The following is a 10,971-nucleotide window of genomic DNA, read 5'->3' as shown; positions in this document are numbered from 1 at the left end:
TAATAATAATAATAATAATAATAATAATAATAATAATAATAATAATAATAATAATAATAATAATAATAATAATTCAAAATATAAGTCAAATAATCAATCTAATGAGAATAAGAAGAGAAATGATGGGAGATTTTGTCAAATATGTGGAAGAGACAACCATCTTGCTCCAAAATGCTTTTATAGGAAAAAAACAGAAGGTTGAATACAAGAATGATCAAAAGAAGAACAAATCTGAAGTGAACGTAATTGACGGAGACAAATCAAATCTAGAAAAAGCTGAAACATCATTTAGGTCAGTATCTTTTAATCCTTCAGTAAATCTTACACATCATGATTCCGAATGGTGGTTAGATTCAGGTGCTAATATACAAATATGTACTAATCGTGCCTGGTTTAATTCTTACCAGATCACAAGTGGAGGATGTGTAACTGTAGGAAACGACACTGCTGTCGAAGTGCTCGGAAAAGGAACAATAAATTTGAAGCTTACTTCAGAAAAAATAATTAAATCATATGAAGTTCAACATGTACTTGATATTAGAAGAAATTTAATTAGTGGATCTTTGTTAGTGCAATTAGGTTATAAAGTTGTTTTAGAATCCAATAAAGTTGTAATTTCCAGAGGAGAAATTTTTATAGGAAAAAGGTTTTGTTCAAGATAGAATGTTTAAAATTAATGTAGAACCTTTACAGTTGAATAAAATTTCAAGTTCATCTCAAGCTATTGTTTATAATTCAGAATCTTGTGACGTTTGGCATGGCAGACTTGGACATGTTAATTTATAATCAATTAAGAAAATGACATCATTAGATCTTATACCTCAATTTCAAATTAATCCTAATAATAAATGTGAAATATGTGTCCAAGCTAAACAATCTAGAAAACAATTCAAATCTATAGAATTTAGAAATTCACAAATATTAGAACTTATTCACAGTGATGTGTGTGATTCAAATCGAGGTCCAACTAGAGCCGGAAGTCGGTATTTTGTGACATTTATAGATGATTACTCCAGATATTGCTATGTTTGTCTTTTGAAAACCAAAGATGAAGTATTCAATAAATTTAAAATATACAAGGCAGAAGCCGAGAATCAATTAGAAAGAAAAATTAAAATTTTAAGATCAGATAGAGGTGGTGAGTATACTTCAAATGAAATGAATCAATTTTGTCAAGACAATGGAATGATTCATAAAATAACTGCTCCTTACTCACCACAATCTAATGGTGTAGCTGAAAGAAAAAATAGAACATTATTAGACATGGTTAATTCTATGATTTTAAGTTCTGGAATACCTCAAAATTTGTGGGGGGAAGCACTTTTATCAGCATGTTTTATTTTAAATCAAATTCCATTTAAAGATAAAAGCAAACACCTTACGAACTTTGGAAAGGTCATATACCAAAATTAAATTACTTTAAAGTGTGGGGGTGTTTAGCTAAAGTAGAAATACCTAAACCGAAAAGAAAGAAAATAGGCCCTAAAACAGTTGATGCTGTTTTTATAGGATATTCATTAGATAGTAATACATATAGGTTTCTCGTCATTAATTTTGAAATTAGTGAAATTTCAAATAATACATTAATAGAATCTAGAGATGGTACATTGTTTGAAAATATATTTCCATTTAAAAACCAAACCAATCATGCAGTATCAAACTATAACCAATCTGTAGATACATCCAAATTAATAGATACCATTCCAGCCACTTCATCAATAAATTAGAAGAAATTAGAAGAAGCAAAAGAATGAGATTTCAAAAGAACATAGGAAATGACTTCATAACATATATAGTAGAAGATACACCTAAAACTTATAAAGAAGCTATAAATTCACCTAATTATCCATATTGGAAAGAAGCTATTAATAGTGAAATAGAATCAATTATAACAAATAATACTTTGATTCTTACTGATTTACCACAAGGTACTAAACCTTTAGGTTGTCATTGGATATTTAAAAAGAAACTTAGAACAGATGGTTCAATTGAAAAATATAAAACAAGATTAGTAGTTCAAGGTTTTGGCCAAAAAGAAGGATTTGATTTCTTTGATACTTATGCACCAGTAGCACGTATAACTACAATTAGAACTCTGTTAGCTTTAGCTTCTATTCACAAACTTTTAGTACATCAAATGGATGTAAAAATATCATTTTTGCATGGTGATTTAGAAGAAGAAATTTATATGAAACAACCCGAGGGTTATATTGTACATGGACAAGAACACAAGGTGTGTAAGCTTGTTAGATCACTTTATGGTTTGAAACAGGCACCCAAACAATGGCATGAAATGTTTGATAGTGTTATTCTTTCATATGATTTTAAAATTAGTGAGTCTGATAATTGTCTTTACTACAAGCTAGAAAAAGATAAATATATAATTCTTTGTCTCACTACTAGAATCTGAGTTTTTTGCAAGCGTAGTACTAGTTTTTTTCAAGGTAAGGACGGCCCTTGCAAAAGAAATGACATTTCTGGAATCCTCAAACTTTTTGCAAGGCTAGTCCCTAGTAAATTGTATCGCAGGTAAATGTGTGATCTGCAACCTTGTAAATATTTTCGTCCTGCCCTTGTAAAAATATTTTGAAAGTCAGATATTATAATTAATTGAACGTCCTTGCAAATACTCAACCCCATTCACTTGCAAATACTTTACCACATTTTAGATGTTATATTTTATTAAAAGTACTTGCAAATACTCAACACCATTTGCTTGCAAATACTACACCACCTGTTTATATAATATTTTATTGAAGGTCCGTGTAAATACTCCACTAGCTTCATTAATTGAAGTTTTGGCTTTCGGTTTGGTACTGGAAGCCTATCTCATCATATGAAACTTTGATTTTTGTCAAATTAGAACATAGAGGAGCATCAACGATATTGTTTCAATCATTTAGATTGATTTTGGAGTGCATATTTACCTTATGTTTTATTAGATTTTCAATTTGAGTATTTAGCAATTTTCACTGTGTAGTTCATATGCTGGTGGTTCATGATTTGATCCTGAAACTTATTATTTTTGAATATGGTTATGTATTTTTATTACATAATCACATCCCTGGCCATGTTAGGCACTTCTGGATCCAATTTCACATTTTTACATATTTTATTTATATTTTTAATTCATGAATTTGGCATGCAAGGGCATCAGTTTGTCATTTTCTGTCATTTAATTGTTAAATTTATTCTAGGAAATTGGCTACATGAAATTTGGATTTATTTTCATGAAAATATCCATTTAGACTTAATGTACTCATGTGATTTATTTCAAAAAATTTCTGGCTTCCTTAGCGTACTGGTAAGGGGTTCAGTACCATGGCCATTGTATACCAGCAACAGAAAAGAAGAAGAAAAGGAAAAAAATAAGAATTTTCAGAAAGTTGAATTTCAAAAATTTATTAAAAATAGTACAAAATTCATTTTTAATCAAAATTTGGGTCCAAACTGCATGGAATTGAGTCCTCTATCTACCTGTCATGTTTATTTTGACATAATCAGAATCTTTGTCCTCTGATTTGCCAGTTTTCAGCAGAAGGGTATTTTGAGCCTTTTTTATGATAGTAGAGGTGCACAAGGGTCTTGCCACTGATTTCAACTGTGTAATGTAACTTGAAAAGCATGTCTATCATGGCAGCACATGTAATCTGGTAGTGATACAGAGAATACCTCAAACAAAAAAATCAGACCAGAAACCAGTGAAGAAAGTTATAAATTAACCAAATCCTTGGATAGATGGATATAGGACATTAACAGGAACTCACAGAAACAAACCTCACATTTTTGTGATTTTTATACAATTAATTAAGGACTTTCAAAGATCAGATTTCAAAAATTCCAGCAACTGGTACAATGGGTGATTGGTACCAAAACTTAACAGTACAAAATTACTAGTTTGACCCAGTTAGAAAATTCAAAAAACTTTGAGATTAATCTAGGTGATAGTACATGATGTTCTGAGAATTTTGGTACCAAGAACTCCTAATTTGGACCTGTAGTTTGCTCTGTGCAAAAATCAGAAGGCAGTATGTCAGAGAAAGATAACTGCCCTTCGTACCCTGAAATTTGAAGAAATAAACCACTTTAACCAACTATTTACAATTTATCTTTTAATTCATTACGGTAGTGGTACTAGAGCAATATAATTCTTAAAAACATTTACCTTGTAATAGCTTTTCATGACTTCAGGTATTAGAGCATTACATGCATATTGAAGAAATAATTTATGTTGTATTGCTAAATTAAATTATATAGCATTACATGCATATTGCATATGTGACTCACATCTCTTATGCATGAACATGAAACATAAACTCTTGTTTCGCGAGTTTATGAAGACTAATGAAAATATGTCGTCTGTTGATCGATCGGGACCGCTTAAATTAAAGAGAACTATACTTATTGTCACTCACCCAAGTTTGATAAAAATATGTTTTTATTTACCAATCCATCTAGTTGACCGAAAATTGAAGCATCGTATGGCCATAAACACTTCGTATTGGATCGAAGCTTATACATAATAAAACTTCCAAAAATTTATGTTGATTATGTTCAATGTTCTCTCTTGATCATTTTAAAATAGATTTGGAATGATTTCATTGCAGATCGACCGTTGATTTTTCGCTTGAAAATGAACGGTCCGAAAATATTTTCTAAATTTGAAGGAGCATATAATAATGAATGTATATAAAAATGACAATAATAAGTATTATTTGACTATATAAGATGTAAAGAATTAAATTTTATATTTTTTGAAACTTTTTAATATTATTTGTTGTACATACATTATCTAATTAGTAAATATTAAACTCTGAGCCGTTCGATAGATAGTGAAGGGTCTTGATGTCTTCATTTTAGAGACTGTGGGTAAGAAATCCCTATTCTCTGAGGTAATATATTATTTCTTTTTAGATCCGGTTTTAGATGATACACAAGATGTTTTAATATTCGTGAACAAAGATGATAGACGACCTTGATTTAAACAAAAATATTATGTTACCTCAGAGTTTATGAATTTGTTTGTATTTAGGTCTTCTCAGTACATAGGATACAGAGCGCCTTCTATCTTATCTCTTTGTTGTGAACTTAGGGGAATTAGGGTTTATTTTCATTTCTCTCCAAACATTCATTTCGGCGCCTTCCTAAATTTTCATTTCCCTCTTAAAAATTCAGATTCTCCTTATTACGGTAAAACCTAACTTTTGCTCTCCGCCTTCCTAAATTCGGACTCTCTGCCATCTTTCTCTCTCTCGCTTCTTTGTTGTTAACTGCCTCCCCCCGCACACACATAATCCAACCACAAAACCCTCGTGCGAGGTTGGAGACGGCTCAGGTGGTGCGATCGCTAGCCTGGTGCAGACGTGCAGCATGTGCTCAGGCGAGGCGAAATTTGGGCGTGCGGGGCTGGTCGGCTGACGAGCACATTGAGGTATGCTTTGACATTTTTTTCTCTTTTCAAATCAAAATTGTGTGATTGTTTGAGTTGAGAATCGACTCATAGCATCTCTTCACAGTAAAAAGAGCTAGAGGTAATTTGTCAGCCATAATCGATCTGAACCATTGATGAGTTTTTTTTGGCACTAGAGGTTATAATTCTGGCACAGAAGATTTGCATTTGGTAAAGTTTTTTTGGATGAATAATGTCTTAATCTTAAGTTTTCTTTTCTTTTGGCACTTCAAATTTTATCAATCTAGGAACTAATAATGTGTTGCACATAAGGTATTTGTGGAAATGCCTAAATTGGAAGAACAACACGACCAACACTTAACCTGTAATGTGATACTTACCATCTTTCGCAAGATGCAGTTATTGTAGAGCATGTAACTGTCCGAAGGGGAGGGTTGCTGGAAGGAAGAGGCTGGCAACACAGTATAATTTGAAGGGCAAAATAGTCCAATTACTTAAGGTTTAGGGGTTTATATATAGTTGATTCATATTATTTGTTTAGGGGTTTGCAGTATAATTTTATAATTTGCATCGCACATCTAACTGTTTGCTGAAATGTTCCTGAGAGGATTGGTTCCTAATACGACAACTTTGATTGCATAGATTGATGGGCAAAGCAAACAAGGGGAGATCAAAGTTTCGTCAAGAGATGATGAGAAGAAACATAAAGCCGAATTTGATCACATTTAATACATTGATCAATGGTTTTTTGCAAGACTCGGAGTTGATTTCTTAGCTCAGATAACCGCGCTGCCGCAGCTAGCTGGTCATACGGTAGTTAAGAATCTTGTATTAATTTTCTTCTTGTATAAAGTTTATCAATGTCAGTTTTTGTTGCGTACCAACTGATAAACCATGATTTGCAAAGTCACAGCAGAGGTTTTCCAAGCAAGAGATATTTAGGAGATACTTTAATTTTGGGCTTAAGTTTTGCCATAATTATTTCAATTGAAGTCCATTTAAGGCACCAGTTTATGCAAGTAACAATCAATACTTTATCCTGTTCAGTAGTAATTTCTGATGAAAGTTTCAATGTTTGCTCTGACCCCCCTTCAATTTTGAGATACTTATTATTGATAACTTAGTGGGGGCAGTGATGGTATTGAGACTGTTACCAAGCAACAATTGTTAGCTTAGTGGGGGCAGTAATGGTATTATTAGCACGATTTTGTACCTAACGTGGCACCCCTTCCATTTTCCTACAAATTAAACTAATCAACCAAACCAATCTAGATGCTGGATTAAGTTCAAATGAAATTAGTAGATTGGCTGCATTACATTAGAATATATTTTGTTCCTTTATAGTCTCTCATGTGGTTTCTTAATATACCAGTATTCGAATTAGTCATCTATTTTTACAATAGTGAAATGGAGGTGAAAGAAGAAACATCATCTAAAGTTCTAAACATGCTTTCTTCAATTTTTATTATTCTTTCTTATTTATATTTTTTTTTCTTCTTTTACAGTGCAATTAAATGTGGTTTGTTTTATTATAGGGCACTTTACCATGTCCAACTAGTCAAAGCAGAGACTGCACGAGCTTTTATTCCTAAAGAGTTCAGACTAGTTGAAGCCTTTGGGTACTAATAATTTCCTCTTCCATTTATACTCTTGCTGTGACTTTGCCAAAATGACAATTCCGAAGTTGCTTGTAGTAGTGTGTTAAGATGTGTATTACTTGAGGTCATTGAATTTGAGATTTCAGAGTTCTTGCCCATCATGTTATTTAGGTTGTAAAATATTTGGTAAATAGAAGCCTTAGACAATGCTTTGTGAGTGTAATGATATCTCATAGTGCCCATGAAAATCATATACAAGGCTAATTCTCCAGACCTGATGAACTGGTATCAAAATGTCATAGTATAACATTGCAACTATGGCCATGTCCCTGTATACATGACAATTAATCACATGTGGCTATCAATCTATATTCTTCTGAAATTCCAAATTTGGTGTTCTGGACTGATTTGTATAACATAATTTTATAGTTTGTCTCAGTAATTTATGTTTTATTTTGCTTCGCTTTTAGTGTGTTGAAGTCTGAATGTAGTGAGGACAACATAGAAAGAGAGGAGAAGAGAAATAGTGACTGCATAATTCCCATAAAGCATTTTCACATGTACACACTTGAGATGAATGCTTCAATAACAACAGCCAATACTAACCTTGGTTTTTTCACATGTTAAACTTAGGTACCATATAGCAGCCCTGAAATACCCCAAGATGGTATACTAGGGAATATGGAATTCAATCAGGTAAGTACTTCTAGTCTACGTATGTTGAATAATTAAATTCTTATGAAAAGAACATATAATTACTCAAGTGTACAATTGTTATAATCAGATGTTCAACACAATTGGGTTCAACATTAATGGGTAATAATACTGTATGACAACAATGGGTAGTAATACTGTATGATCAATAATAACAAATTTCTGACATGCTTCAACTACATAATTATTGTTTTTAACGGTATTATTTGGTCTACATAGGATGTTGCTGGTCCTTTACAACCAAATATGGAAGGGCCTTTCCAAGCACTGCTGAGTTCTCAAAATGGAGTGGAGTTTGCAGTGCATGATGCCGCAATGAACACTTGGATGGCCAATCAAACAAGGACATGAACAAGCAGGTTCTAGTTGGGTTGTCTGTATTTTGGTTAAAGTCTTTTGGTGATATTTTGGGTATACGTTGTTAACTCATGGGGATGATTTCTTTTTGTGAATGCTTGACAGGTGGGTACATTTTGGGTATACATTGTTAACTCATGGGGATGATTTTTTTTTGTGAATGCTTGATAGGTGGGTACATTTTGGGTATATTTAAAAGTATAAGTCTTTATTGGCTATGTTGTTTTATTACTTTTAAGATCTGGTATTATGTAAGATGATTATACTATGGTTCAATGCTTGTAAGTTACTTTCTACACATTTCTCATTGTGTTTTATGTAAATCTTGATGAATGGGACTGGGAATTGTAAAACAGCACTGGGCTGGTACCAGATTGGTACAGGGAGAGGGTGGTAGAATTGGAGCATAATAATTTACAGCTACTTCTTGTTAATATATCCATTGCTACTTCCACGCAAATAGTGTGAACTGAAGTGCATGCAAAAAATGTAAATCATATCCTTGAAAATAATCAACCATGTAAAAAGATAATCATCTCCCATGCTAATAGTCATGTGGGACCCACGTTACCTTGCCTTGCTAATAGTCAGGTGGGACCCACGTCCACTAGTCTTGCTAATAGTCAGGTGGGACCCACTTGTGTTAGCCTTGCATATAGTCAAGTAGGACCCACGTTTTCCAACCTTGCAAATAGTTAGGTGGGACCCACCTTCACTTCCCTGGCAAATACTCCAAACTGGGCCAACTCTGAAAGTATTTTCATGCGTAGTTGTTGCAAGGCAAATCTCTTGCTAAAGGTCAGAACAGTGTATTTTCAAGGGAGGCCTTGCAAATACTGAGTATTTGTGACGAATGCAGTTCCAAGGGTACATTTGCAAGCATATCTCCTTGAAAATAGCCTTTTTGGGCTTGTTGCAAGCGTATCTCCTTGCAAAAGGCCATTTTCCTTGTCATGTAAAAAAATCTGATTCTAGTAGTGTCTTTATGTGGATGACATTTTAATTTTAGTTCATGAATTAGAAACCATAAACCAAATCAGAGAATTTTTATTTCAAAAATTTGACATGAAAGATTTAGGAGAAGCAGATGTGATTTTAGGAATGAAAATTATTAGGTCATCAAATTCAATAAAACTATCACAATCACACTATACAAATATAGTTTTGGATAAGTTTGGTTATTCAAACTGCACACCAGTTTCTACCCCTTATGACTCGACTGTAGCTTTAGTTAAAAATAATGGCCAATCAATTAGTCAAGAAAAATATGCTCAAATAATTAGTTCTCTTATGTATCTTACAACTAGAACTAGACCAGACATTTCATATGCCATATCTAGACTAAGTAGGTACACAAATAATCCAAGTACTTCTCACTGAATTGCATTAGAAAGGGTATTTAAATATTTAAAAGGTACAATTGAATATGGACTTAATTATGTCGGATATCCAGCTGTACTCGAGGGATACACAGATGCTAATTGGATTTCTGATTAAATTGACACTAAATCAACATCGGGTTATGTTTTTATTTTGGGTGGTGCAGCTATTTCTTGGCAGTCCACCAAACAAACCATACTTGCTAAAAGCACCATGGAAGCTGAATTAATTGCCCTTGATACCACTTTTACAGAAGCCGAATGGCTAAAAGAACTTTTGTCTGATATTCCTTTAATTACATCACCTATACCTGCTGTATCTATTCATTGTGATTCTAGAGCCGCCATTGACTTTTGTAAAAAGAAATTGGTGAATTCAAAATTAAATAGACACATTAAAAGAAGACAAAAGTCAGTGAAGCAACAAAGTGTTCGACAAATTATTTCATTAAATTTTGTAAAGTCTGAACAAAATCTTGCCAATTGTTTTACAAAAGGCTTAAATAAGACGAAAGTCCTAGAGTCATCGAGGGGGATGAGACTTAGCCTAATGGGCCAATCTGGTGTGAGAACCCAACCTCTGTGATAGGCGATCCATTGAAGGAGGTTCAATGGGTAAGAACAAGCAGATAGGTTAGCCAAGGAGCACAAGAATATTTTTAAATATGGAACTTCCGTTCCAAACCTATCCCTATGGTGATCAGTGCTCTTGTGTAGTGTAATAAGATGAGTGTCCCAAGTCGGTAATTTGCGAGATGTGACTCTACACACATCCCCGAGAGAACTCTTCTATATGAGAATGACCGTATATAAAAGGCTGCGGTACTGAGTTTAGGCAACCAGTAGAATATTCTCATGAAAAATCAAGTTAATGTGCATGGCCTCAAACGCCCAACCCGCGATGTAGTTTTCTGTACTGTGTGTGTAATAATGTAAGTTTCGGTTAAAGGAATTGTTGTTCAAGACCTGGTTCACTCCGATCTCCTCAGACTGAAATTATTGACACTAAGCGAAATCAAAACATTTTGCCCAATGCACAATATAAACAATGGTAGCAGAAATATTTTTTTATATATATGTTTTTAGTTTATTTTATTTTTAATTAAATTTTGAGTTTTGTGGGGGATTGTTAGAAATATATTTTGAAAACACAAAATTTATTTAAATAAATATTTATGTTAATATTAATGTTTTAATTTTATGAATTATGGAGCTAATGGTGAATTATTTGATTAATTCAATTTATACATGAAACTCACTATCCACGGCCACAGAAAATCAAATCAAATAGATATAGAGAGCAAGCTGTCTCATTGAATTAATTGATAATAACTTGAAGGCTTGGAGCACCTTGCGCAGGAAATAAATCTTTCCATTTGTGTTTTGTTCATGTCTTTGATACAATTTATAAATCTTGCCATACAATCAATTGAATTAATTTGCTAGCTTGCTTCAGATGCGTAAGCAATGAAATCAAATATCCGTTTGAGTTAATTTGCCAGCTGTGCAAGCA

At 33.0% G+C, this 10,971-nt stretch overlaps 1 long non-coding RNA gene across 1 annotated transcript; it reads left to right on the top strand.

The window, feature by feature from the left end:
* The first annotated feature begins 5,543 nt into the window (after positions 1–5,543).
* On the top strand, positions 5,544–8,221 carry LOC144565965 (uncharacterized). Its single transcript, XR_013515083.1, has 4 exons — positions 5,544–5,620; positions 6,053–7,029; positions 7,642–7,704; positions 7,942–8,221. It is a non-coding gene; the product is annotated as an uncharacterized LOC144565965 (long non-coding RNA).
* Positions 8,222–10,971: the final 2,750 nt, after the last annotated feature.

The sequence above is a fragment of the Carex rostrata genome, chromosome 15 (assembly GCF_964058835.1).
Source record: "Carex rostrata chromosome 15, lpCarRost1.2, whole genome shotgun sequence".
In the NCBI taxonomy this organism is placed as follows: Eukaryota; Viridiplantae; Streptophyta; class Magnoliopsida; order Poales; family Cyperaceae; genus Carex; species Carex rostrata.
The sequence above is the reverse complement of the archived record's forward strand: the minus strand, read 5'-3'. Positions and strand labels throughout refer to the sequence as shown.